Source organism: Ovis aries, chromosome 15, assembly GCF_016772045.2.
Source record: "Ovis aries strain OAR_USU_Benz2616 breed Rambouillet chromosome 15, ARS-UI_Ramb_v3.0, whole genome shotgun sequence".
Classification (NCBI taxonomy): Eukaryota; Metazoa; Chordata; class Mammalia; order Artiodactyla; family Bovidae; genus Ovis; species Ovis aries.
Window position 1 is genome coordinate 69,890,101 of NC_056068.1, and position 25,287 is coordinate 69,915,387.

Genomic DNA, 25,287 nt, shown 5'->3' on the forward strand with positions numbered 1-25,287 from the left:
CCTCTGTCTATGGAATTTTCCAAGCAGCAATAGTGGACTGCCATTTTCTACCCCAGTGGATCTTCCTGACCCAGAGATAGAACCCGCATATCTTGCATCTCCTGCATTGGCAGGGAGATTCTTTACCACTGTACTACCTACTTAATCACACACTAAACAGTTTTCTGATTTCTTAAGCATGCTTCCTTTCATCCATTTCCTTTCCTTTAATTTTTATTTAAAAAATAACATTTAAATATAATAAATTAAAATTTTTGATAAAATTGCATTTCATTTCCAAATTCCTATGATGAAATCAATTTTATCAGTGAGAAAGAGTTCTATTTCTTTATAATTATATATAAGCAACTATAGCAAAATGTATGGTCCATAATGACAATGAATGTGACAATAAGGTATAAGAACAGACTTTTATACAAAAGATTCTATAAGAATCACAAGAACAGATATAAGACCAGTTCCAGTGAATCCAGTCTTCTGCCTTTTGCCCCATAATATATGTAGTCCACGCCTAGAACAGCTAGACTTGTCTCTTGGCCATGAAAGAAAAGAGACTAAAAAAGATCAGTAGGGGAGGAGATCACATTCCATTTCACGTTTCTGGAAAGTTTCCGAGCATAGAGGAAACATCTATTCTTCAGTGTAACTATTTCAGTTCCTAGAATCATACTTTAGAGGATCATCTGAATGAATTAATGCAATCTCATATTGGTTCAACTTTATGCTAAAGGAAGCAATAATCAGAGTAAGAAGAGCATTGGGTTTAAGCTCTAGCTCCATTGCTTTCTAAATAAGAAGCTTTGGGCAGAGGACTTAGCTCCATTTCTTTTTTTTTTTTTTTTCATTTTTGTAAAATAGAGTAAAGATAATATCTATATCTTAGAGCATTTTAAATGTACTTAGCTAATGAATAATTTTATTACAGATAGTGAATCTTGACAATGAGTATTTTAAACAAGTATTTCAATAATCATATAATAAAAATAGTAAACTCAATTTGGGTAAGATCTACTGTTAAAACTCACATTAAAAAAATCCATACACATATCTACCATTCACATTTTTTCTTTACCCAATCTTTAAGTATGATCTCTAAGTGTGTTGAGTTTATTTTATGGACATTTATTTTGTGGCACAATATTCTGGATGTAGGAGCTTTATAGTCTGTTTTAAGATCTGCCAGGATCTTGTTAGCTCAGTTCAGTTCAGTAGCTCAGCCATGTCTGACTCTTTGCGACCTCATGGACTGCAGCACGCCGGGCTTCCCTGTCCATCATCAACTCCCAGAGCTTACTCAAACTCATGTCCATTGAGTAGGTGATGCTATCCAACCATCTCATCCTCTGTTGTCTCCTTCTCCTCCTGCCTTCAATCTTTCCCAGCATCAGGGTCTTTTCAAATGAGTCATTTATTCGCGTCAGGTGGCAAAAGTATTGGAGATTCAGCTTCAGCATCAGTCCTTCCAATGAATATTCAGGACTGATTTCCTTTAGGATGGCCTAGTTGGAATTCCCTGCAGTCCAAAGGACTCTCAAGAGTCTTCTCCAACACCATAGTTCAAAAGCATCAATTCTTCGGTGTTCAGCCTTCTTTATAGTCTAACTCTCACATCCATACATGACCACTGGAAAAACCATAGCCTTGACTAGATGGACCTTTGTTGGCAAAGTACTGTCTCTGCTTCTTACTATGCTGTCAGCTTGGTCATAGCTTTTCTTCCAAGGAGCAAGCATCTTTTAATTTCATGGCTGCAGTCACCATCTGCAGTGATTATGGAGCCCCCCAAAAAATAAAGTCTGTCACTGTTTCCATTGTTTCCCCATCTATTTGCCATGAAGTGATGCGGCCAGATGCCATGATCTTAGTTTTCTGAATGTTGAGCTTTAAGTCACCTTTTTTTACTCTCCTCTTTTGCTTTCATCAAAAGGCTTTTTAGTTCTTCTTCACTTTCTGCCACAAGGGTGGTGTCATCTGCATATCTGAGGTTATTGATATTTCTCCTGGAAATTTTGATTCCAGCTTGTGCTTCATCCAGCCCAGCATGTCTCAAGATATACTCTGCATATAAGTTAAATAAGCAGGGTGACAATATACAGCCTTGATGTACTCCTTTCCCAGTTTGGAACCAGTTAGCTAAGAAGAGATAAATCTATGTTTCCTCATTTATAAAATGAGTTGGAGAGGATAGTCACTAAACTGAAAATAAATGACTTGGTATGTTTATATTCATATTATATTAGCATTGTAAAAGTCACACAAATTTATTTTGTTTCCATTTTCTCATCCATGAAGTAGTGATAATAATTGTGTCTATCTTAAAGTGTTGTTGAATCAATGAAAACTTTTAAAAACTTTTCAAAAATAATGTAGTTAGTATATGTGAAACACCTTAAAATGGGACCTGGCATATATTAGAAAATGTTCCTAATAAGCAGTGGTAATATCACACATTTGAAATGATTTTTGAAGAATTTAAACAGAAGCCTGTCCCCTTTGAAGGAATATAGGATATATTCAGGAAGTGTCTATACTGGGCTACCAGTTATAGCCATTGAATCAAATCAGATCATTTTGGACAAACACTTTTACTGAATTAACAAAATTAACAAACTTTATTGGCATCAGAGACACCAGTTTTTCCAAATCGTCTTCTAAGGAGCATGGATTCTGTCCAATGTTAAGAACAATAGAAAAGAAACAAAAGATAAAGGATTTCATTGTTGAATATACTCTGTGGTCTACTAGAGATTCAGAAAGGTTTATCAGTTAAAATATTTATAGATAGTATTTAACTAACAGGTGGTAACATTTCTTGACCTAAAAAAATTTGGGGGGGGGGGTAACATCTTAACCTTTCCTTCAAGAAAGCATCTATTGACATTTCATAGAATAGTAGTTATAGGGAAAGACAGTTCAGAAAATGCTGAGGCATGTAAACCACAGTCTCTATTTTAACTTTAAATGATCTTCTTGATGATTTTCCAGCAACAGCCAATCTCTTTGGCCTATTTTTTCCTTAATTATGCAGCCATAACAATAAATTTCTTGGTTTGAACTTATATTCTTGCCAGTTCCTTCAATTCTAACAGAAATTTAGAATGTCCAAATAACTCCTATGATCCATAAAGTAATATTATTTTGGAATTCACCATCTTAATTTGCAGTGGTACTATGCACCAAAGCTTTGATCATGAGTAACAAAATTAATTTCTTCTGCTCATCAGAGGCTACATGAACACACCACATACTCAAGAAAACCCACTGAGGTGCTAGCCTATTCTAACAATGTCCTGGGCTGTGGATAGCAAGCTGAGCCACACAACTGTTATCCTTGCATAATACCATACAAGCGATACTCTTATACACTTCATGATGCCACACAAGTGTTACCTCTTCACCACAGGAGCTCCCATTTCTCCCCTTGAAATTCTGCCCAGGAACCACATGGGAATGCATTTCCTCATGAGAGGTTCTACTTTTTAACAAAAGTTTTGATATCCTCCTCCTACCCCAACAGAGAATATGAAAAATAATCTATCCAAGCTCCATACATTGTAGAAACTAACAAATTAAACACAGCTGCTTCAAATGGTGAAAAACTTTATGAAATTTAAAATTTCTTTAAATTTGTTTCCAATATTGCCTGATTGTATACAGAATATCTTTTGGTAGAGAAGGTATTGTTTCTCTGTGTGTCAGTATATCAAAAGCCACTTGAATATTCAAATATAAATTCATTCATCCATTCAAAAATAAACAGAAAGCTGGCTAATACCATGTTTGGTCAATGCATCCCATTTCTGAGCATAAAGTTAGAAACATGTTCTATGATCATACAGTTTCCATATTGCTATTCTGCAATCACTGTAAGATATTTGTTTGATCTAGAGTTACTTTAATGATACGAAGAGGCTTGTAAAACTTGGTTAAGAAGAAGCTGCCTTAGTATGTTTACATTAGACTCCAGTTGATTTATTTTCCCATCACTAAGCCCAACTGGACTAAAAAGAACATATGAAGACAGTACATTTTTTTTTTCTTTGTAGTCTGTAGCAGTTTACGGTCAAGGCAAAAAGTCCAAATTTGGTAATGAACTGTATTTTCAGAATCCTTGCCCCTGTCCGCTGCCTCCCACCCCCACCAAATAACTCTGGTAACTTGAGAAGTAGTTCAGTGATGCAAAATCAGTCTGGGTGTATTCCAAATGGCTTTTCCTTTGACACTTCCGGGTCTTCAGTTTGGCTCTCTAATGTGCCAACAAGATTCACAGACATCAACTCTGTGTCAAAAAGTGAGGCTGATTGCTTTGGTCAGACCCAAAGATTCCTGCCTAGTGAAGAATAAATTTGCCTGGTGTGCAGGACTTTGGACCCTTGTTGGGTATAATGTTTCCTGTGTTCCTGAGAAATATGAGCACAGTAGGAAAAGCACTAGATTGAAGTCATGAGATGCATATTAGTGATTATATCTACAAACCATATAGCTGGATAAATGATCTTCACATTTGAAGTGAAGTGTTTTAATTTCAAGTCCAGTGTTTTTCTATTCTAATACAAGGTTTTTAAGGTCATATATTACTGTCTAACCCAACAAATTTCTGAAACCATCAAAAATTTGTTGAAATGTAAAATAATATTCAGTCATCACTCATTAGAGTCCATTTATTGATGTCAAAATACTATGTATTCCTTTGATTCTTATTTACATTTGTGTTCACATAAATCAAGGGTAATTATATTAGTGTTGTTGACCATAGCACCCTGAGTAACTATAATGTGCTTCCTATATCATAGATTTTTAATAAACATTTAATAAATGAATGAATGAATGAATGAATGAATGTCTCCGCTTGGTCGAGTTCTGCGTAGTCCTTTTTGTTCTTCTTCTTCCCTGGTGGCTCAGAGGTTAAAGCGTCTGCCTCCAATGCAGGAGACCCAGGTTCGATCCCTGGGTCGGGAAGATCCCCTGGAGAAGGTAATGGTAACCCACTCCAGTATTCTTGCCTGGAGAATTCCATGGATGGAGAAGCCTGGTAGGCTACAGTCCACGGGGTCACAAGAGTTGGACACAACTGAGCGACTACACCTACACACCTTTAGTCACTACATCAGGCACCAAGCATTAGATAAGAAAGAAGTGCTAAGACTTGTTCACCTTTAACATCTAGCTCCAAAAGTTTTGTCTGACTCTCGTTAGTCTTCACACATAGTCCTGATTGCCAGCAGTATCCAGATATGCTAATCCCTTCTCCTGTATCTACCTTGGTTGTGCCGTGTACATTCTACTTAAATGAGAGCAATTTGGGATCACTTTTAACCCACAACATTTTCAGGAGAATGCTCCTTCTACCCTAACCCAGCAAGATGCTCTCCTTTCAAGAGCCACATCAGCAGGAGTGATACATCCCCTCAATTTGCAAAAGATAAACCAAACATACTTTCTTCTTCATGTAACAAGACTGCTTTCCCCTGCTTTCTTAGTTCCACATCTCCACTGTTTTTATTTCAGTTTTCTAGATCTGACACCACTTTATTTCTTAATCATTCATTTCCCAGGTAACTCATGGTTTTCTATTTTATTTAAACCATGAGCTCTACTTTTTCATGTACCATGTTCTTGGATGGGTCTTAAAATTTCTCAACAAATGTAGATGTAGGCATCACCCCATGGGGTCCAGTTCAGTTCAGTCACTCAGTTGTGTCTGATTCTTTGCAACCCCATGGACCATAGCATGTCAGGTGTCCTTGTCCATCATCAACTCCCGGAGTTTATGTAAACTCATCTCCATTGAGTTGGTGATGCCATCCAACCATCTCATCCTCTGTTGTCCCCTTCTCCTCCTGCCTTCAATCTTTCCTAGCATCTGGGTCTTTTCAGGGTTACATTTATCCTAAGAGGAATTCTCATAACAACAAAGAAGAGAGCTATTTCCAGAGAGAGGAAGAGAAGGAAGGAGGGAAAGAGGGAAAGAGAGGAGGAGAGAGATAGCATTAATTAAATGAAGTAGTAGAGGAAATAGCTTGATATTAAAAGACAAATGATGATTTTCAATATTGGAAACTAAGGGAGTTGATAGCTGAATGTCTGTAGTGTGTGTTTATCAACCATTATGAAACTGTGTGTATGATTTTGGAAATGAAGTATTAAGTATGTCTCATTTTGTAAAATATACTTTTTAAAGGATTTTGCTTTAAGGAATAAAACTCTGGTAAAACTCCGCAGGGGGAAAAAACTATATCGTGAGCTGCATTTTCCTAGAGAGGATGTGGCACTCTAATCCTAAAACCTGCTTCAAGATGGCAAATGAAGAAGAATCTGCCCTTCTGTGTTTATGATTGATGAAAGTCAGCCTGTGATTGCCTCCCTAGGGAGAATATATAATCAAGAAAGTAAAATTCCTTCTCTGCCTCTATGCTGCCATTTGAGCACTTAGATATTAAGAAACTCAAACATGAAGAAATCTTTCTCTAAATTCAAACTGTTTTTCAGAATTTCATCCCTCTGGTCAACTACTCCTCCTATAGAAAGGCTTCAGTTCTATTTCAAGCCAAGGCAGCAACTGTGGACACAGAGTCATGTACTTTTGTAATGATGTCCCAAATTGATCATTAGGAGCATTTGGGGTCCTACTGTGTCTTAATTTTCTTACATGTAAAACAGAGGTTCCCAACCTATCCAGGCTGATTTGAGTATCAAATCTTTTAATGTGCATAATGACACTTGAAAATCATAAAGCTCTCTAGTGAATGCAACATTTTATAATTGAAATAGTTATTTGAAACTGAGTTCTAGCTTTATCATAATCGTATAAAAGACATTGCATGATGTTAGCAGAGATTATAGGATGTAGAGATCAAAGAGCAGGGATCAAGACCTAATTCAGCCTTTTTTAGGGTAAAAGAACCATAGGAATATCACTTAATCATGCTTGTGTTTAGTCGCTCAGTCATGTCTGACTCTTTGAGACCCTGTGGACTGTAGGTCGCCAGGCTCCTCTGTCCATGGGGATTTTCCAGGCAAGACTACTGGAGTGGGTTGCCATGCCCTCCTCCAGGGGATCGTCCCAACCCAAGGGTCAAACCCAGGTCTCCTACATTGCAGGTGGATTCTTTACCATCTGAATGACCAGGGGAGCCCTAAGCATGCTTGCTTTTCCTAATATATAAATTAGAGGCAATAGTACTACCTACCACACAGTGATGTGTGTATGCCTGCTCAGTTGTGTCCTACTCTTTGAGACCCTATGGACTGTAGCCCACCAGGCTCCTCTCTTCATGGGATTCTCCAGGCAAGAATACTAAATTGGATGGCCATTTCTCCTCCAGGGGATCTTCCCGACCCAGAGATCAAACCCATGTCTCCCACATATCCTGCATTGATAGGTGGATTCTTTATCACTGAGTCAATGATAGTAGTCAGTTCTTGTAGATGTACTATGGTGATTTTTAAGTGCTAAATTCACATATTTTCAGCAACACATTGATGACTTAACTGAAAAAACTGTAGGAAGTAGACATGACTATTTCAGAGATCTTTGCAAGGCTGCCATATTTCTATTGCTATTTTCTTGATCTCTAGTAAGAAAAAAAAAATCTAGCTCTAATCAGAAGTTAGATGATCCTTGGACAAATTTGAGAGATTTCCAGTGAGTCTGATGGATTTTGAAAATTTAAGTCTTAAGTAAATGCAATGCTCATTTTTCTTATACGTGTTTGCTTATATAAAGTAGAAAAAATGTATTTGCTGGTGTCATTATGAAATTACACTTTTATTTCATGTATTCTCTAAATAAACTTTGGCCTGCTTTGGTAAAAATACAAACAAAAACATCACTCATCTTTTGACTAACCTATATGCTTTAGCAAGTTATAATTAAACCATCTGTGTCCTTTGTTATTAACTTTAGGAAATTTTTTAAAAGTTGATTTTATAAGACAGTGTAAAATTTGGTTTTGATTTCAGCTTGCTGATAATAACAATTAGTCATTCAAATGTTGTTATTGATTGTTGACAATTCACTCTACTAAAAAGAAAATTCTTTGAGTAGCTATTCTTTTTTCTCTCACAAACACTATTTTAAAAGGCCTACTAGCTAATGTGTAAGCAAATGTCAAGCAAATGCTTATGGAAAAAGGCTCTGATGCCCTTGTCCACATATCCCGTAAATGCCCAGGCTGAATTTTTCATATAACGTGACTTATACCATCTAGGTATCTTTGTGCATATTCTGCCTAATTCCAATTCCTTTCTCCAAACTAAGATACGTGTTGGTCTGTTGAAATAACTATCGTGAAGAAGAAAATGCTAGGCACTCAAGGACGTGTGCTTGTCACTCGTGTCACTTTCTGGTGACGAGAATGGATTCCCTCAATGTCGCATGTTCCTACTTGCTAGGTCCCTTACCCGTGTCTCCACCCAGAGCTCTGAAAACAGGACGGGTATTTCACAGAGCACAGATTTCCCATGCACATGCAAACAGAATGGAATTGACCTTATGAATCCTTCTCATTGATCTAGTGCTCACAGCAGTTTGGGGCTTCCCAGATGTCTCAACGGCTCTCAGATTGCATAAATAATCTGCCTGCAATGCACAGACACAGGTTTGATTCTGAGGTCAGGAAGATCCCCTAGAGAAGGAAATTGAAACCCACTCCAGTATTATTGCCTGGGAAATCTCATGGACAGAGGAACCTGGCGGGCTATATTCCATGGGGTCCAAAAAGACTTGGATTTGATTTAGTGACCAAACTGCAATAGTACAATACCAATTACCTTTAACTCTGTTTAATACAAACACCTTTGTTTATGTGACTATAGAGCCTATATCACTATTCTTTAAGATATATAGATAGAAATAGAACATACTTAGAAACTTAGTTAATATATTTGATGGGAATATAGTGTACTGTAAGTTGCTCAGTTGTGTTAGACTCTTTGCAAACCTATGGACTAGAGCCCATCAGGTTCCTCTCTCCATTCTCCAGGCAAGAATACTGAAGTGGGTTGCCATTTCCTTCTCCAGAGGATCTTCCAAACCCAGGTATCGAACCCAGGTCTCCTGCATAGGAGTCAGATTCTTTTATTTTTTATGGGCAGAGTATTTTTATTTATTTATTTTTTACTTTACAATATTCTATTGGTTTTGCCATACATCAACATGAATCCACCACGGGTGTACATGTGTTGCCAATCCTGAACCCCCCTCCCACCTCCCTTCCCGTACCATCCCTCTGGGTCATCCCAGTGCACCAGCCCCAAGCATCCTGTATTATGCGTTGAACCTGGACTGGCGATTTGTTTCTTATATGATATTATACATGTTTCAATGCCATTCCCCCAAATCATCCCACCCTCTCCCTCTCCCACAGAGTCCAAAAGACTGTTCTATACATCTGTGTCTCTTTTGCTATCTCACATACAGGGTTATCGTTACCATCTTTCTAAATTCCATATATATGCGTTAGTATACTGTATTGGTGTTTTTCTTTCTGGCTTACTTCACTCTGTATAATAGGCTCCAGTTTCATCCACCTCATTAGAACTGATTCAAATGGATTCTTTACCCTCTGAACCAAGAAAGAAGCCCCTACATCAGATATCAAATTAGGACTTCCCTCCTAAATGTTTCCTCAACTCTGAAATCACCAATACAACTCATGTAACATTTTGAAGCAAAATTTATTATCCTTTATTTTTTTCAACTTCTGGTTGTAGACACTGTGAAATTTATGATGTGGTCTTATAAAAGTTTTTTTATTTGAAAGTGAAAGTGAAAGTCACTCAGTTGCTGCAGACTCTGTGACTTCATAGACTATACAGTCTATAGAATTTTCCAGGCCTGAATGCTGGAGTGTGTAGCCTTTTGCTTCTCCAGGGGATCTTCCTAACTCAGGGATCAAACCAAAGTCTCCCATGTTGCAGGCAGATTCTTTACTAGTTGAGCCACAAAGGAAGCACAAGAATACTGGAGTGGGTAGACTATCCCTTCTCCAGCGGATCTTGTAGACCACCCAGGAGTCGAACCAGGGTCTCCTGCATTTCAGGTGGCTTCTTTATCAACTCAGCTATCAGGGGAGCTCTGTTCTTATATTTGGACAAAGTTAAAACCATATTTCAATATGCTACTGGTGATCAGTGGAGAAATAACTCCAGAAAGAATGAAGGGGTGCAGCCAAAGCAAAAACAACACCCAGTTGTGGACGGAACTGGTGATAGAAGCAAGGTCTGATGCTGTAAAGAGCAACATTGCATAGGAACCTGGAATGTCAGGTCCATGAGTCAAGGCAAATTGGAATTGGTCAAACAGGAGATGGCAAGAGTGAACATCGACATTCTAGGAATCAGCGAACTAAGATGGACTGGAATGGGAGAATTTAACTCAGATGACCATTATATCTACTACTGTGGGCCATAAAGGTCATCAAAAGAGTCTGAAATGCAGTACTTGGATGCAATCTCAAAATGACAGAATGATCTCTGTTCATTTCCAAGGCAAATCATTCAATGTCACGGTAATCCAAGTCTATGCCCCAACCAGTAACACTGAAGAAGCTGAAGTTGAACAGTTCTTTGAAGACCTACAAGACCTTCTAGAAACACCCAGAGAAGGTGTCCTTTTCATTACACGGGACTGGAATGCAAAAGTAGCACATCAAGAAACACCTAGAGTAATAGGCAAATTTGGCCTTTGAGTATGGAATGAAGCAAGGCAAAGGCTAATAGAGTTCTGCCAAGAGAATGCACTGGTCATAGCAAACACCTTCTTCCAACAACACAAGAGAAGACTCTACACATGGACATCACCAGATGGTCAACACCAAAATCAGATTGATTATAATCTTTGCAGCCAAAGATGGAGAAGCTCTCTACAGTCAGCAAAAACAAGACTAGGAGCTGACTGTGGCTCAGGTCAGGAACTCCTTATTGCCAAATTCAGACTGAAATTGGAGAAAGTGGAGAAAACCACTACACCATTCAGTTATGACCTAAATCAAATCCCAGACTGGTTCCAAACAGGAAAAGGAGTATGTCAAGGTTGTATATTTTCACCCTGCTTATTTAACTTATATGCAGAGTACATCATGAGAAACGCTGGGCTGGAGGAAGTAGAAGCTGGAATCAAGATTGCTGGGAGAAATATCAATAACCTCAGATATGCAGATAACACTGCCATTACGGCAGAAAGTGAACAGGAACTAAAGAGCCTCTTGATGAAAGTGAAAGAGGATAGTGAAAATGTTGGCTTAAGGCTCAACATTCAGAAAACTAAGATCATGGCATCCAGTCCCATCACTTCATGGGAAATAGATGGGGAAATAGTAGCTGACTTTATTTTTCTGGGCTCCAAAATCACTGCAGATGGTGATTGAAGCCATGAAATTATAAGACGCTTTCTCCTTGGGAGAAAAGTTATGCAAACCTAGACAGCATGTTGAAAAGTAGAGATATTACTTTGTCAACAAAGGTCCATCTAGTCAAGGCTATGGTTTTTCCAGTGGTCATGTATGGATGTGAGAGTTGGACTGTAAAGAAAGCTGAGTGCAGAAGAATTGATGCTTTTGAACTGTGGTGTTGGAGAAGACTCTTGAGAGTCCCTTGGACTGCACAGAGATCCAACCTGTCCATCCTAAAGGAGATAAGTCCTGGGTGTTCATTGGAAGGACTGATGTTGAAGCTGAAACTCCAGTAGTTTGGCCACCTAATGCGAAAAGTCAATTCATTTGAAAAGACTGTGCTGCTGAGAAAGATTGAGGACAGGAGAAGAAAGGGATGACAGAGGAAGAGATGGTTGGATGGCATCACCAACTCAATGGACATGGGTTTGGGTGGACTCTGGAAGTTGATGATGGACAGGGGGGCCTGGCGTGCCCCTAGGAGTCAGACACGACTGAGTGAGTGAACTGAACTGAAAACCATATTTAAGAAAATCTCATGATCATTTTCTTTTTTCAGAAAGGACAAATACAAGAATCACAATGGGATAAAAAAAAATCTACATATTAAGATCAGATATGATTTGGAGATCTGGAGCTTTAAGATATTCCCTTGATTTTACTACTTGTTGGTTTCATTTGTTTGCCTGTTTTTCATATTCAGATTACCACTCCTAGCACTTTGCCACTAGCTGATATTTACTGAAAGCTTATTATACAGCAAGCATCAAACTAAATATTTCATATGGTTACTTTATACAATCAGAACAATGCTGTATGAATCATGTTCTCTCACTACCACCATTTGGTAGATAGTTCCTATTACTGGATTCCAGAAAGGTTAAAAAGAAATAGTCTGAAGTCACACAACATAAACCTGTTAGGCTGGCATTCTGACTTCAGAATAACATCTCAGTCTGATTCAGTTTTCAACAGATCCTCTAAAAATTAGTCTCACCAAAATACACCCAAATCTAGTATTTTGGCTTCTTGCCTTTTAGAATCTAAAGTGGACGCTGGCTACCATGATCAAAGCATCAGTGATCTTAATATTCTCAAACTTTCCCACAATTCTAAGCTATTTCACTTTGTAACAGACAGAGATTTTTATGATATGAAATGTGCTTTACACCTTCATAGCCCACTCATGAATATACTCATTTTCCCTGGGGGCGTAGCTTCTAAAACAGAGGAATTTAAAAGAAATTCCATTTCGATGAGTAATTCTTCCATGTGAAATAATAATGACATTTTAAAATTAAATATAACACCCTTAAACTGATTTAACTGTGCCTCCTCTAGAGAATAAAGGGAGTTTTCTGACTTTTCTAATCCATTTCTTGAATGTCTGGTGTGTTTTTCCACTGTGAAGAGGAAGCAGCTTTGGCTTTTACTCTCTGTAATGAACTGGACTCTCTTCTGCCTATCTGATGCTCTTTGCCAGGTTCTTATCATGGTTCAAAATGGAGACGAAGCTGATTGGGTTTTTCTATGCGTGCCAAATGTTGGCTGATACACACACACATTAAATCACACTCGAGATGTATCCACTATGGAGCACACAGATTCTCTTAAGCTTCCAGAGAGATGAGGCAGTGGAGCAAAGGTGGTAACCCCAGAATTGCTGGAGCTGTTTTAGGCTAGAGCCAGTTTGAAACTATGAAGATGTCACACTAGCAATTTCAGTATGTGACAGCTCAAATTTCTGACAGACATATGGATGCAAAACGAGAAAGGCAATTATAACTTTACCCTGGGAACCCTTAAGTCGACTGCTATTTGCATACGGGAGTCTTCAAAAAGTTTTTAGGCTCTCTTTCTTCAATTCTCTCCTCTCCTCACTCCAATTTGTTTTTTTTTCCCCTAACACATAATGGATTGCCTGAGTATTACATTAACACTATGGCACCAAAGCATCAGTCAAGTAGTTAGACAACTGTCTACCTAAAAGCAGACTCTGGACATATTGCCTGGGATCCACAGTAGTTTAATTAGCACAGACTCATTTGACCATGTTAGTTTTCTGTTGTTCACCGGTCATGTCATGCACACAGTGTATCTGCCCCCGTATGTAACTGATTTGGGCTTCACAAGCCATAACATGACCATACTAGTGAGTGTGATATTTTCTTACAACCCACAACTAAGACTTGACACAAAGCTATCAGTGAAGGCTTTTATCTAATATTGTTTTATTTAATGCTCATAATAACCATGCAAGGGATGTATTATTAGCACCATTTCAACAAAGAAAATTTTGAGTTTTTTTTTTTTTTCCAGAAACTTGAGGTTCAGATAAGTTAAATGACTTGGCCAAGTTCATAAAATAAATGACAGCCCTAGATCTGCATTTCAGAGCTACCAATTTTAATTACTGATTGATATTAATTCTGCTCCCCAGGCAGTGCAGTGGTAACGAATTCACCTTCCCATGCAAGAGGTGCGGGTTCAATCCCTTGGTCGGGAAGGTCCCCTGGAGTAGGAAATGGCAACCTGCTCCACCATTCTTGCCTGGACAATTCCATGGATGGAGAAGCTGTAGCATAGCCTACCGTCCATGGAGGTCTCAAAGAGTTGGACATGGCTGAGAACAACAGAACAGCACCACTCTACGCTTCTAGAAAAAATGTTTGTTAAATGAATTCATATTCAAGATAAATGTCACTATATATTGGAAAATGAAGTCAAAATTCAGTATTTGGTTTTGAAAAGGTTGGCCCAGGCTCAAAAATGAAATATTATGTGTGATCTTTTAGGCTGGAGACATATTTTTGAATTGGTTAAAAGAACATCTCCAAAGGCAGACTGACTCAAGAGAATCATGTGTGAGCCTGGGAACTCACTCAAAGCTTCTGAAGAGTGGCCAGGGTCAGGAAAGAAGACGGATGGGATTGTTTCCTGATGTTTCCCAGGCAGACATTCTCCTTCTATTGGCCCTGTGGTATCTATACTTTAAAGGCACTAGAATTGGTTCAAGCTCTGAACCCAGTGGAATGAAGATGAAAAGAAGGCAGGAATGGAATAAGGAGATAAGGACAAAGAGAGGAAGACAGTCTATATTTTAGATGTCTACTTAAGTACTGTAGCTGAAACTCTTTCACAGTCTAGGGAAGCTGTCGTGAAACCTCACAGACAAGTGCCATGGAGGGCTCCCCATTACTGAACTTGGACACCACAAAGTCAGAGATTTCATCTGCTTTAACTTTGAATCTGATGTCTGGCATAGCGTGTGGTACTTAACTTGTATTAACTTGCTTTCCCCCTCTAGTGATTGTGACTCTGGAGGGTCTGAGCAATAAAGATACTTTAGTAATGAAAACCTTCAGGGGAACATACCAATCGGATAGCACCTCAGGGGTGAGACACACTGCACAGTGCTTACGAGCACGTAGTTTAGGACGGGAATTTATTTTAATCCAGACTCAGCTCCTTCTTTCCTCATTAAAATTCAATCCCTTTATCTTTGCCAAGGTTATTCCCTTTTCTCAACCACTATAACTCCTGTTTCCTCTTTTTGTGTCCTTTATTCTTCTCATTCCTACTCAGATTTATTATCCAGTAAGTGGTACTATGAATATATGGATGAGCAATGGAATGAGTGATCAAGTAGAGTCCCTAGCATGTTACCAAACCAGACAAGAGAATATGTCTTTGTCTATCGAATGTGAAAGGGATGGAAATACACACACACTGGGATGCTTGCCACAGGTTTGGCAATAAGGAGCCAGGATTTAAATCATGGTGTGGCCAAGTTACACTTTCTGAGTAGCAGTTACTTCTTCAAAATAGGGACAAGACTATTTAACAGAAATAGACAAATAATATATACAATGATGGGGATTTGGAGCTAGGACTCCCAATTTCCCAATGATGGGGAAATTAGACATTTTTATAATTGCACTTCAATAAGATTTGACTTTTATTTTATGTGAGCACTTTACAGAAGAAAATTGATGAAAAGAAAGAAAGAATGGGAGGGAAGAAAGAAAAAGAGAGAGTGAAGGATTAAGAGGAAGGAAGGAAAATATTCTTAAATTAAAAACTCATCTTGCAGATTAAATGAAGTTGTGTAAAATGTGGCATAAGTAATGTGTGTCCCCCTCTCCCCTCCTGTATACAATGATGCGTGGAGTATCGTGTCAGGTCATAGTTACACTCTGAAGAGCTTCAATTTCTTACAATTAGTTGCCAGAATTTTAGTGTTTTTGTCTATTTTTTAGGGCAGACGATAGCATTCGTATGAGGTGAAAAGCTTCAGAATAAAGAATACCTGACTAGTAAAGGATGAAGATTTGTTAGGAAAGGAGTACTGAATATTGCTCTCATAATTTATAAGTCCTAGCAGTTTCAACTGAAAGGCCACTGAATTCATTCTTTTTTTTTGGGGGGGGGGATAATTCAATAGAGTTTATTTTTTGTTTGTTTGTTTGCTTTTTTTTTTTTAATTCATTCTTATGTCTTATGCTGAAAGGAGCTTGGTTTCTTACCACTGAAGATACTACAACTGTATATAGATATGTGTGTGTGTGTCTCAAAGAATCTTTAAGTTTATTATAGCTGAAAGGAAATTATTTTCAGGGTTCATAGACTTTAATAAATACATGTGTTATTTTTTCAAGTGATCTATGAAAAATCACCCAAATCAAATATTTGTTTTATTGATTTCACTGTCTCCAAGGCCAGAAAATTATGATGTTTTGTCCAACATTTAGACATAGTTTGTTTTAGAAATTATTTCGTTGTGTTTGTAGCTAGAAACAAAACCTGGATTCTATTTTTTTAGTTTTATTTTGTCTCATTCTAGTCAATTTAAAGAAAAAGGGGGAAGGGTCTCTGTGACTAATTATAAGATGTATTATCAAAATTATCAAAGTACAAATTGAAAAGCTTTTGTCTTTGGCCACAGACCTTGTCTTATAGTCTAAGGCAGTCTTATAAATATACTCCCAGCACCCCTACCTCTCTCTTCCAAATAAAAGAAGTCAAGCTGATAATCTTAACAGCCTACTAGTATTTACCAGCTCTTTCTCATCTTGTTGATTTTGCCCTGGCGATTCATGATAAAATTTGCAGCCTTGAACTCTAGCACTGTAAATGAATGTATGTTATCAAAATTAATTTAAATCTCTATTATAACTGAAGCTGGTTGTCTACAGAAAAAATCTTTCTTTGGCCTTTCCTAATATACCCCCAGCTCCTGCTCTATGAGCCTCATTAAATTTCTCAGTTCCATTAGTGATTTTCAGAGTTTGGACAGCTAAGGGATGCTTACTATTCAAGCCTTATTGAAGGAACTTACCTTCAAGGAGAAGATAAATAACATATACACAAATACATATGAATTATTGTTAAAGCTATGGTTTTTCCAGTCATGTATGGATGTGAGAGCTGGGCAGTAAAGAAGGATGAGAGCCAAAGAATTGATGTTTTTGAACTATGGTGTTGGGAAAGACTCTTGAGAGTCACTTGGGTACCAAAGGGATCAAACCAGTCAATCTTAAAGGAAACCAATCCTAAATATTCATTGGAAGGACTGATGCTGAAGCTGAAGCCTCAATAGTTTCGCCACCTTATGTAAAGCCAGCTCATTGGACAAGACCCTGATCTTGGGAAAGATTGAATGCAGGAAGAGAAGGGGGTGACAGAGAATTAGATGGTTGGATGGCATCATCAACTCAATGGACATGAATCTAAGCAAACTCTGGAAAATAGTGAAGGATACGGAAGTGTGGCATGAAGAGTTGGACATGGCTTAACAACTGAATGGGCTTCCCTGGTAGCTCAGATGGTAAAGAATCTGCCTGCAATTCAGGAAGCTTGGGTTCAATCCATGGGTCAGGAAGATCCTCTGAAAAGGAAATGGCAACCCACTCCAGTATTCTTGCCTAGAGAATCCCATGTACAGAGGAGCCTGGTGGGCTACAGTCCATAGCGTCCCAAAGAACTGGACATAAGTGAGAAGCTAGTACTTTCACTTTTCGCTTTAGTGACTGGACAACAACAACAACAAGTGTATTTAGGATATGATCTGACATGGCCACTGTAATGCAGTGGCAATTCCAGGAATTCACATGTAATAGACAAGAATTAGAAGACGCTTCATAAAGATGATAGTAACCCTAGTACTGAGGAAAAGGCTGGATTCTCAGGCAGAAGTGGGGAGAAGACACTTCAGGAAAAAGGAACCACGTATGAGTTAAAAGCAGTTATGAGAAAAGTGTAGTGTTGGTCTGCCTTCGCCGAAAAGCAGCAAAACCTTGACTGCTCAGGTCTCGGGGCACTTAGTAGAAGCTAGGGTGGCCCCGCTCCCAGGGAAAGTATGCTGATCCATGCCTGGCACTCACTGCTCAGCTAAGCTGTAGAAGTGAACCCAAGGAAATACTCCCAACAGGCAGGGCATCTGTTTCAACAGCCAGCTGCCAACAGTCTCTACTCATGGAAAATCAGCTCTGAGAAGAACTAAAGCAGCTTGCATGGCAGTAGTCCAACACACTCAACTCAAGTAGTATGCCACTTGGGTAAGGCAAGGTCAGATGGTAGCATCTTTTTTCTTTTTTTTTTTTTTTCAGGAAGAGTAAGTAAAATCAGAGCTGGAGAAACTGCATCATCTTAGGGCCAATCATGAGTATAAAAACAGGGGGATGGGGAATGACATCTCAGGAAATAAATGGCAACCAACTAAAGCCCTAAAGCATGAGAAAGCTACCACATGGCATACAAGGAGCAGGCTTAGGACAGAGAAGGGATACTGGATTTAGGGCTTCTTCCCAGGTGGTAAAGACTCCACCAGACAATGCAAGAGACATGGGTTCAATCCTTGGGTCGAGAAGAATCCCTGGAGAAAGAAATGACAACCAACTCCAGTATTCTTGCCTAAGAATTCCATAGACAGAGGAGCCTGGTGGGTTATGGTTCTTGGGGTCACAAAGAATGAGACAATACTGAATGATTGAGCGTGCACATCATCCTATCAGATTTAGCTTTCAAAGTGCCCACAAAGGTCCCTATTGCCTCCAGATGGGCAGGCCACCATTCAGCACACCAGGACTGCTTGGAGAAATGGCTATCCTATACAACACATCACAAGAATAATCTTTGGCATCTTCAACCAGAGAGGGAAAATAAGCCTCTCATTAACGGCTAGATGAGATACTTTCTAACTTGTTCAGAGTCCAGGTGACTCACCTGGTAAAGAATTCACCTGCAATGGGGGAGACCTAGGTTCGATCCCTGGGTTGGGAAGATCCCCTGGAGAAGGGAACAGCTATCCACTCCAGAATCCTGGCCTGGAGAATTCCATGGACTATAGTCCATGGGGTCACAAAGAGTCGGACATGACTGACTTACTTTCACTTTCAGAGTCCAAGGCTCACTTTCTTTCTGAAAATGTTCACTTATTCCTGGAAATGTCTAGGACATCTCACATTGCTCAGGAAATAACTCATTCTGTCTTCTTGGTCTAGATCCTGTGTTACAGCCTCCACATGGTAGTGGACCCCCTAAGTATGTGACTTTGAGGCACAACAATCTTGTTCTGATGGCTCTTTAACTCCTTCAGTTGACAACACTGCCCTTGCGTCTCAGGAAAGAGAGTCACTGCCTCCCAAACTCTGCATGTGATACCAGCCTCTGGACTCCCAGAGCAGCATGGCTCAGATCCAAAGTCAGTTACTCTTTCAGTCACCCAGATTCCTCACGTTTTGTTCTTAACAATGCTATAGACATTTTAAAAAATGTTTTTTAATTGAAGCATAGTTGTGATGTTTCAGGTATGCAGCAAAATGATTGGTACAGCCACTAGGGAAAACTATGTGGAGTTTCCTTATAAAAGTAAAAATAGAGCTACCATATGATTCTGCAATTCCACTCCTGGGCATATATCCGGAGAAACTCATCATCCAAAAAGATACATGTGCCCTAATGTTCACTACAACACTATTTACAATAGCCAAGACATGGAAGCAACCTACATATCCATGACAGATGAGTAGATAAAAAAAGATGGGGTATATTTATATAATGGAATATTGGTCAGTGGATGGCATCACCGACTCAATGGACATGAGTTTGAATAAACTCTGGGAGTTGGTGATGGGCAGGGAAGCCTGGTACTCCATGGGGAAGCTGTACTCCATGGGGCCACAAAGAGTCAGACAGGACTGAGCAACTGAACTGAACTGAACAACTGAATACTAGTCACTAAAAAGAACAAAATAATGACATTTGTAGTAACATGAATGGACCTAGAGATTATCATATTAAGTGAAGTAAGACAAAGACAACATGATATCACGTATGTGGAATCTAAAAAAAAATACAAATAAACTCATATACAAAATAAAAATACACCCACAGACATAGAAAACAAACATGGTTACCAAAGGGGAAAGAGGGGATTAAAGATAAAGTGGGAGATTTAGATTAACATATACACACTGCTATACATGAAATGTCCTTCCCAGGTGTAGTGGTGAAGAATCTGTCTGCCAATGCAGGAGACATGAGTTCTATCCCTGGGTTGGGAAGATCCCCTGGAATAGGAAATGGCAACCCACTCCAATATTCTTGCCTGGGAAATTCCATGGGCAGAGGAGTCTGGTGGGCTGCAGTCCATGTGGTTGCAAAAGTCAGACATGACTAAGAGCCTAAACCACCACATATAAAATAAATAACCAACAAGGAAAACCGACAAACTTACAAGACTGGAACTATCCACAGCATTTTGTAGCAATTTATAAGGAAGAAGAATCCGAGAAAAGTAGATATATATGTATGAACATTTAAAAATGACTTCAGCAGAACCAAACCCCTACCTATTTCTTTATCTCTTTTGACTCTTCTCTCCTATGAAACCTGGCCTAACAAGTACGAAACAGACGCTTCTGATTTTTTTTTTAATCCAAGTTTAAGAACTCTTCCTTTTCTTGTCTACAGTCCACCAATTCTATTATAACCAGTCTTTAAATCTTAGTCTTAACATAATTATATCACCTAGTTGAGACTAGAGTGAAGGCAAAAACCTAACATTGATAGCGCTTTTATATAGATTAGCTTTATTGAGACTTATACTTTAAATAATTTTCTGTATTCTTGCATCTCTTCCATCTCACCACATTGAAAAAACGCGTTCTTTATCTTCCCAAACCTCTTTATCTACCCTAAATCTCTCCTTCTATAATCCTCACCATCACTGTAAAGGGGAGCTTCTCTTTATTCAGAAAATCTCACTTCCACTCACAGTCTACTTCTAATCATTCCACAGATTATGTCTACTCAAAGTATATTCAGAATCCAACCAGTTCTTATCAGTTGCCTCTCTACTGTCGTGGCACAAGAGATTACTATTCTTCACATGGATTATTGCAGCAGCCTGTTCATTGTTCTCTTTTCTCTCACCTGCTCCTCCCTTCAGTCTATACTCATCACAGAAGTCAAAGGAATTGAGCATCTTCCTCCATACCTCCCATGCCTAGGACCTCAACTCCCATCCCTTTCTCCCAAGCTTGCTTCTGATTAGCTGCCTATAAACCTTGATGCTCCTCCAATGCGCTAAGTCTGCTCACTTGAAGGGCTCTACATGTGTTTCATCTTGGAACTCAGATATTTGCACATCTAAGGCCTCTCACAATCTAATTTTTCTCACCTTCTTAGTGATGCCTTCTCTGATTATTGGTTTAAAATTTCAATGCACTCCCATATCTATATTATCTGTTCCTTCCCTACTTTGTATTTTTCTATATAACTTGTTACCATCCAACATAGCCTTGATTTAATACTATTCTGTTTGTTTGTTGATTTTCTCTGCCAACTAAAATGTGGATTGGTGAGAGCTGAAATTTGTATTGGTGTAGTTCTCTGCTATAGCCCTGAAGCCAAGAAGAATGGCTGAATCTTAGTGGGTGCTCAATAAACATTTGTGGACTGCCTGAATTAACACATGTAAAGCAACAAATCCAAAGAAACACTGACTTGTGATCCAGTTTTTCCTCTTTATTAGTTCATGACCTCATGCATAACACTCAGCCGCAGTCACGTTTATTCCATCTATAAAATAGAAATGTTGTTGATTATTAACTACAATGGTAAATGAGAATTGTCTAGGGCATAGTAGATATTTAACAGATTGTTATAGTTAGTAAAATATTTTTAATAACTCTAGAGATGCCCTTTTCCATCTTCATTAAATGAAAGAATTTCCGTTTTTACCCTAAAGAGTAAACACACAAATTAAATACAAATATAAAATAAGTGAGACTTTCTAGCTCAGAGTTTGACCCATAAGAGTTCTAAAATGAATAATTGTTTTAATCATAAACTATCCTCAAGAATTCTTTAGTTTTTTCCTGCATTTCTGTGCACTGAATTTCTTGACTTCAAAAATAGTTCAGCAACATGGGGGACTGGAAGGATTTTATAAATTCTAAGAGTTAATATACCATGCTACTAAAGAGCGCTTTGCCTAAAGCTTTCCTATTCAGTTTTTGAGCTTAGAGTGGCTAAGAATAAGAATTCTTCATGGCATGCTTAACAGTGCCCAGGCCCCAAAGTAGGTGGCCCTAGTCAAAGAGATTTCTTTTTCAACTTCAGGAAAATCTTCAAGGTCTTCCTTGGTTTTTATCTGCTTTCAAAAGCATGGAAACTCCTGGGGAGATACTCTTACAACTTTTTTTCGTACAAGTAGCCTACCTGGGAAAAAGTAACACTTTGTCATCGTTGTGAAAAGTGAAAGTTAGAGTGTAAGTCGCTCAGCTGTGTCCGACTCTGGGAATTCTCTAGGTTAGAATACTGGAGTGGGTAGCCTTTCCCTTCTCCAGGGGATCTTCCCAACACAGGGATCAAACCCAGGTCTCCCACATTGCAGGTGGATTCTTTACCAGATAAGCTACAAGGGAAGCCCAAGATACTGGAATGGGTAGCCTATCCGTTCTCCATTGGATCTTCCTGACCTAGGAATCAAACCGGGGTCTCTTGTATTGCCGTGAAAAGTCCACGTCAAAATGAAGTCAGCTAATTAACCTACAGGAAGTCGGTGGCATGATTTTCTTTTGCCAAATCAAATGAATGCAAATCTAGGGGACTTAACCAGTAGGGGACTGGAGCCAGCCTGTACCAGCCTGTAAGAGAACATTGTGCCCCTCTTTTCCCACCTCTGTGCTGTGAAACACATTAAAATGGTAATTGGTAATTAAAATTGGTATTAAAATGGGCCATAGGGCAAGTATTTATACCACCAAAAGAGGAAAACACTACAAACCAGAGTTTTTTGCCTTTTTTTTTCCTTTTCTTTTCTTTCCCTCATAGAGCTGGTTTTCCAGCACATCTTGGTTCTACTTTGTAATTTCCAAGTGTATATATATATAAAAAAATCATTCTACAATTTGTTACTGCTGTGCCATCTCTGTGCAAGACACTCAATTTAGGAGTTGCTCTCTGAAATAGAAGCATACCACTCAGTTGAATAGAATGCTCATCCCAAATTGTTTTACTGCCTTGAAATTTCTGGTTTCTGGTTTGGTATCTTGAACAGTCAATGTGCACAGTGAAACATTTTGCTTTACTGCAGTGATATTTCATTGTATTTGCACCAGGAATACAGACCTTAAAGATGTAAAATGTGAGAAATCAAGCATAAGGAATACCCATGATATTTAGCACATTTGTCACTTTAGAAAAAGTTGAGAAAATTGAGGTGCTGCCAATAATATGATCGTTCTACTTACTTGGACAGACAGGATAGGAGACTTAGCAGACATGGGCTGATTTTTCTTTCAAAACGTGCTTCTAACACACCTGGAAACTTCTGAGTTATGTTTAATAAACTGAAAGATGGCAAGAAGATGCAAGCTCTCTGATTGAGTTCTCTGTTTCTTACCTCTACTCTCAACCCTCAACTATGTCACATGAAGGTGGCTCAGAAAAATTGGCTAAATCTATATTATGCAGTTAGAAAAACTGCAGAAATCCCATTTAGGATGATGGCAATAAGAAGAAACTTCCATTTTCATCCATCTTTTTGATGTTTTTAATCTCTTTTCCTTAATGAAGTGATTGTTATCACATTATTTTATTGCTGAATTTCTAACAACAAAACATGTTTTGCTTATGCTAATGCTAATATATTTTTAAAGGTATTTAAGTTCATATTTTAAAAGAAATAATAACAATACATAAGAAATTTTTAAAATGTAATAAACTTTGTGAAGCTTAAAACTCATCAAATAGTACAATTTTCTGCTAATTCAGGCTATTTTCTACGTTGAATATTATACAGCACCCTGATCATTTCAATTTGTGGCAACTATAAACTTTAAATGAGAGATAGAATCTGCCATAAGTTTGTAAATTCTTGGAAGTTTTAAGGGTGTGAGTTCCAAGCGTAGTTTTCTGTCTCAGGAATCTATTAAAATGGATTTCCATGAAAACAGGTGTATCACGGGAAAACACCACCTTTCCAGTTCAACATGCCATCCTTATTCTTCACTGAAAAATCACATAAAATAGAACTCACTGCACTTCACACTTTGCTCTTTCTTTTTATTTTATAGAACTAGGCATTCATGGAGAGCTCTTCATCCAAAGCGCTAGACTCTTATGAAAAAGCCAACCAAATAAAAAACAGGAAGCTTTTTTAAAAACTTGATCCTGTAAATAATCATTATTGAGAAAGCCTACTGCTGCTTTATCAAATACACAAGTCAAAGTTCATATCCTCTGAGTGTCTATTATGTAAGTAAGTCAGGAAGCCGTCTTTTCATCTGCCTGTGATGAGCAGAACTTTCTGCTCTCGCAGGAGGCCCCTTGGCTTGTATTAAACATGTTTTTGTTGCCTCAAGATTCCTAACATCAGGGTTCTTGTTGGTTTCCCTAAGCCTCTTGCATCCCCTGATCCAGGACTGAAATGTTAGAGAGTTCATTAACTGTGACACTGACTTTCTGCCAAGGATCTTTTATATTTGTGGAATTCTGCCCTTAGGTAACTGAAGAGCCATTGTTTATGTGATGTCCAGACTGTTGGATTTTACAATAAATTGATGACATTCAGAGCTCCTCTTTGGGTTATGTTTAAGGATGGAATTCATGCCTGTCTAAAGGACAGTGAAGTTAACTCATCTTGTTACCATATGCTGCTTGCTGTTTTTATTTATTCGTTATAATTCTTTGTTTTTTTTCTCCTGTGTGCATGTTCAGATGAGCGGATTGACACTTAACTCCCAGGCCACCAGTATACATATACCTTGTTAAACATGAAGCTATTTTGGTTGGTATTTGGGGTTAGAGAAGGAACTATGACATAGAGGGAGCACTTGATCTTAAACATTTTAAAATACATGTATGAAAAATGATACTTTGCTCTGCTCTGCTTCTGCCAAGGTCAGAACAATAAATACCTTGCTCATTGGCAGGGATAGGATTCACACAAAGAATTCTCTGAGTTGGTAAAGGAATGTATACTTTACTTAGTAGCACTTTGTGTCCTCTGTCTGACTCTTTTGCAACTGCATGGACTGTAGTCCACCAGGCTCCTTTGTCCATGGGATTTCCCAGGCAAGAATACTGGAGTGGGTTGCCACGCCCTCCTGCAGGGGATCTTTCCAACACAGGGATTGAATCCATGTCTTCTTAAGCTCTTGCATTGGCAAGCGGATCTCCTGGGAGAAAGGGAACATCTTTTCTGCAGAGCTTTTGGAAAATACAAGACAGATTATTTCCCAGCAGCTCCAAGTGCTCTCTCCTTCTCTGCTAAACTCCTAGAGGAAGCCATGCATGACGACTAATGTGCTCCATTAGGCACTAGCAGCAGACAAAGATGAACAAGACCCTGCCTGCTCCAGGAGATGAAAGACAACATTCAACC

At 38.6% G+C, this 25,287-nt stretch overlaps 1 protein-coding gene and 1 non-coding gene across 5 annotated transcripts in view; one reads left to right on the forward strand and one right to left on the reverse strand.

The window, feature by feature from the left end:
• Positions 1-25,287, reverse strand: part of LRRC4C (leucine rich repeat containing 4C) — a 1,433,039-nt gene that overhangs the window by 560,644 nt on the left and 847,108 nt on the right. The window lies entirely within an intron of this gene.
• TRNAW-CCA (transfer RNA tryptophan (anticodon CCA)) lies at positions 4,888-4,959 on the forward strand. The gene has a single exon. It is a non-coding gene; the product is annotated as a tRNA-Trp (tRNA).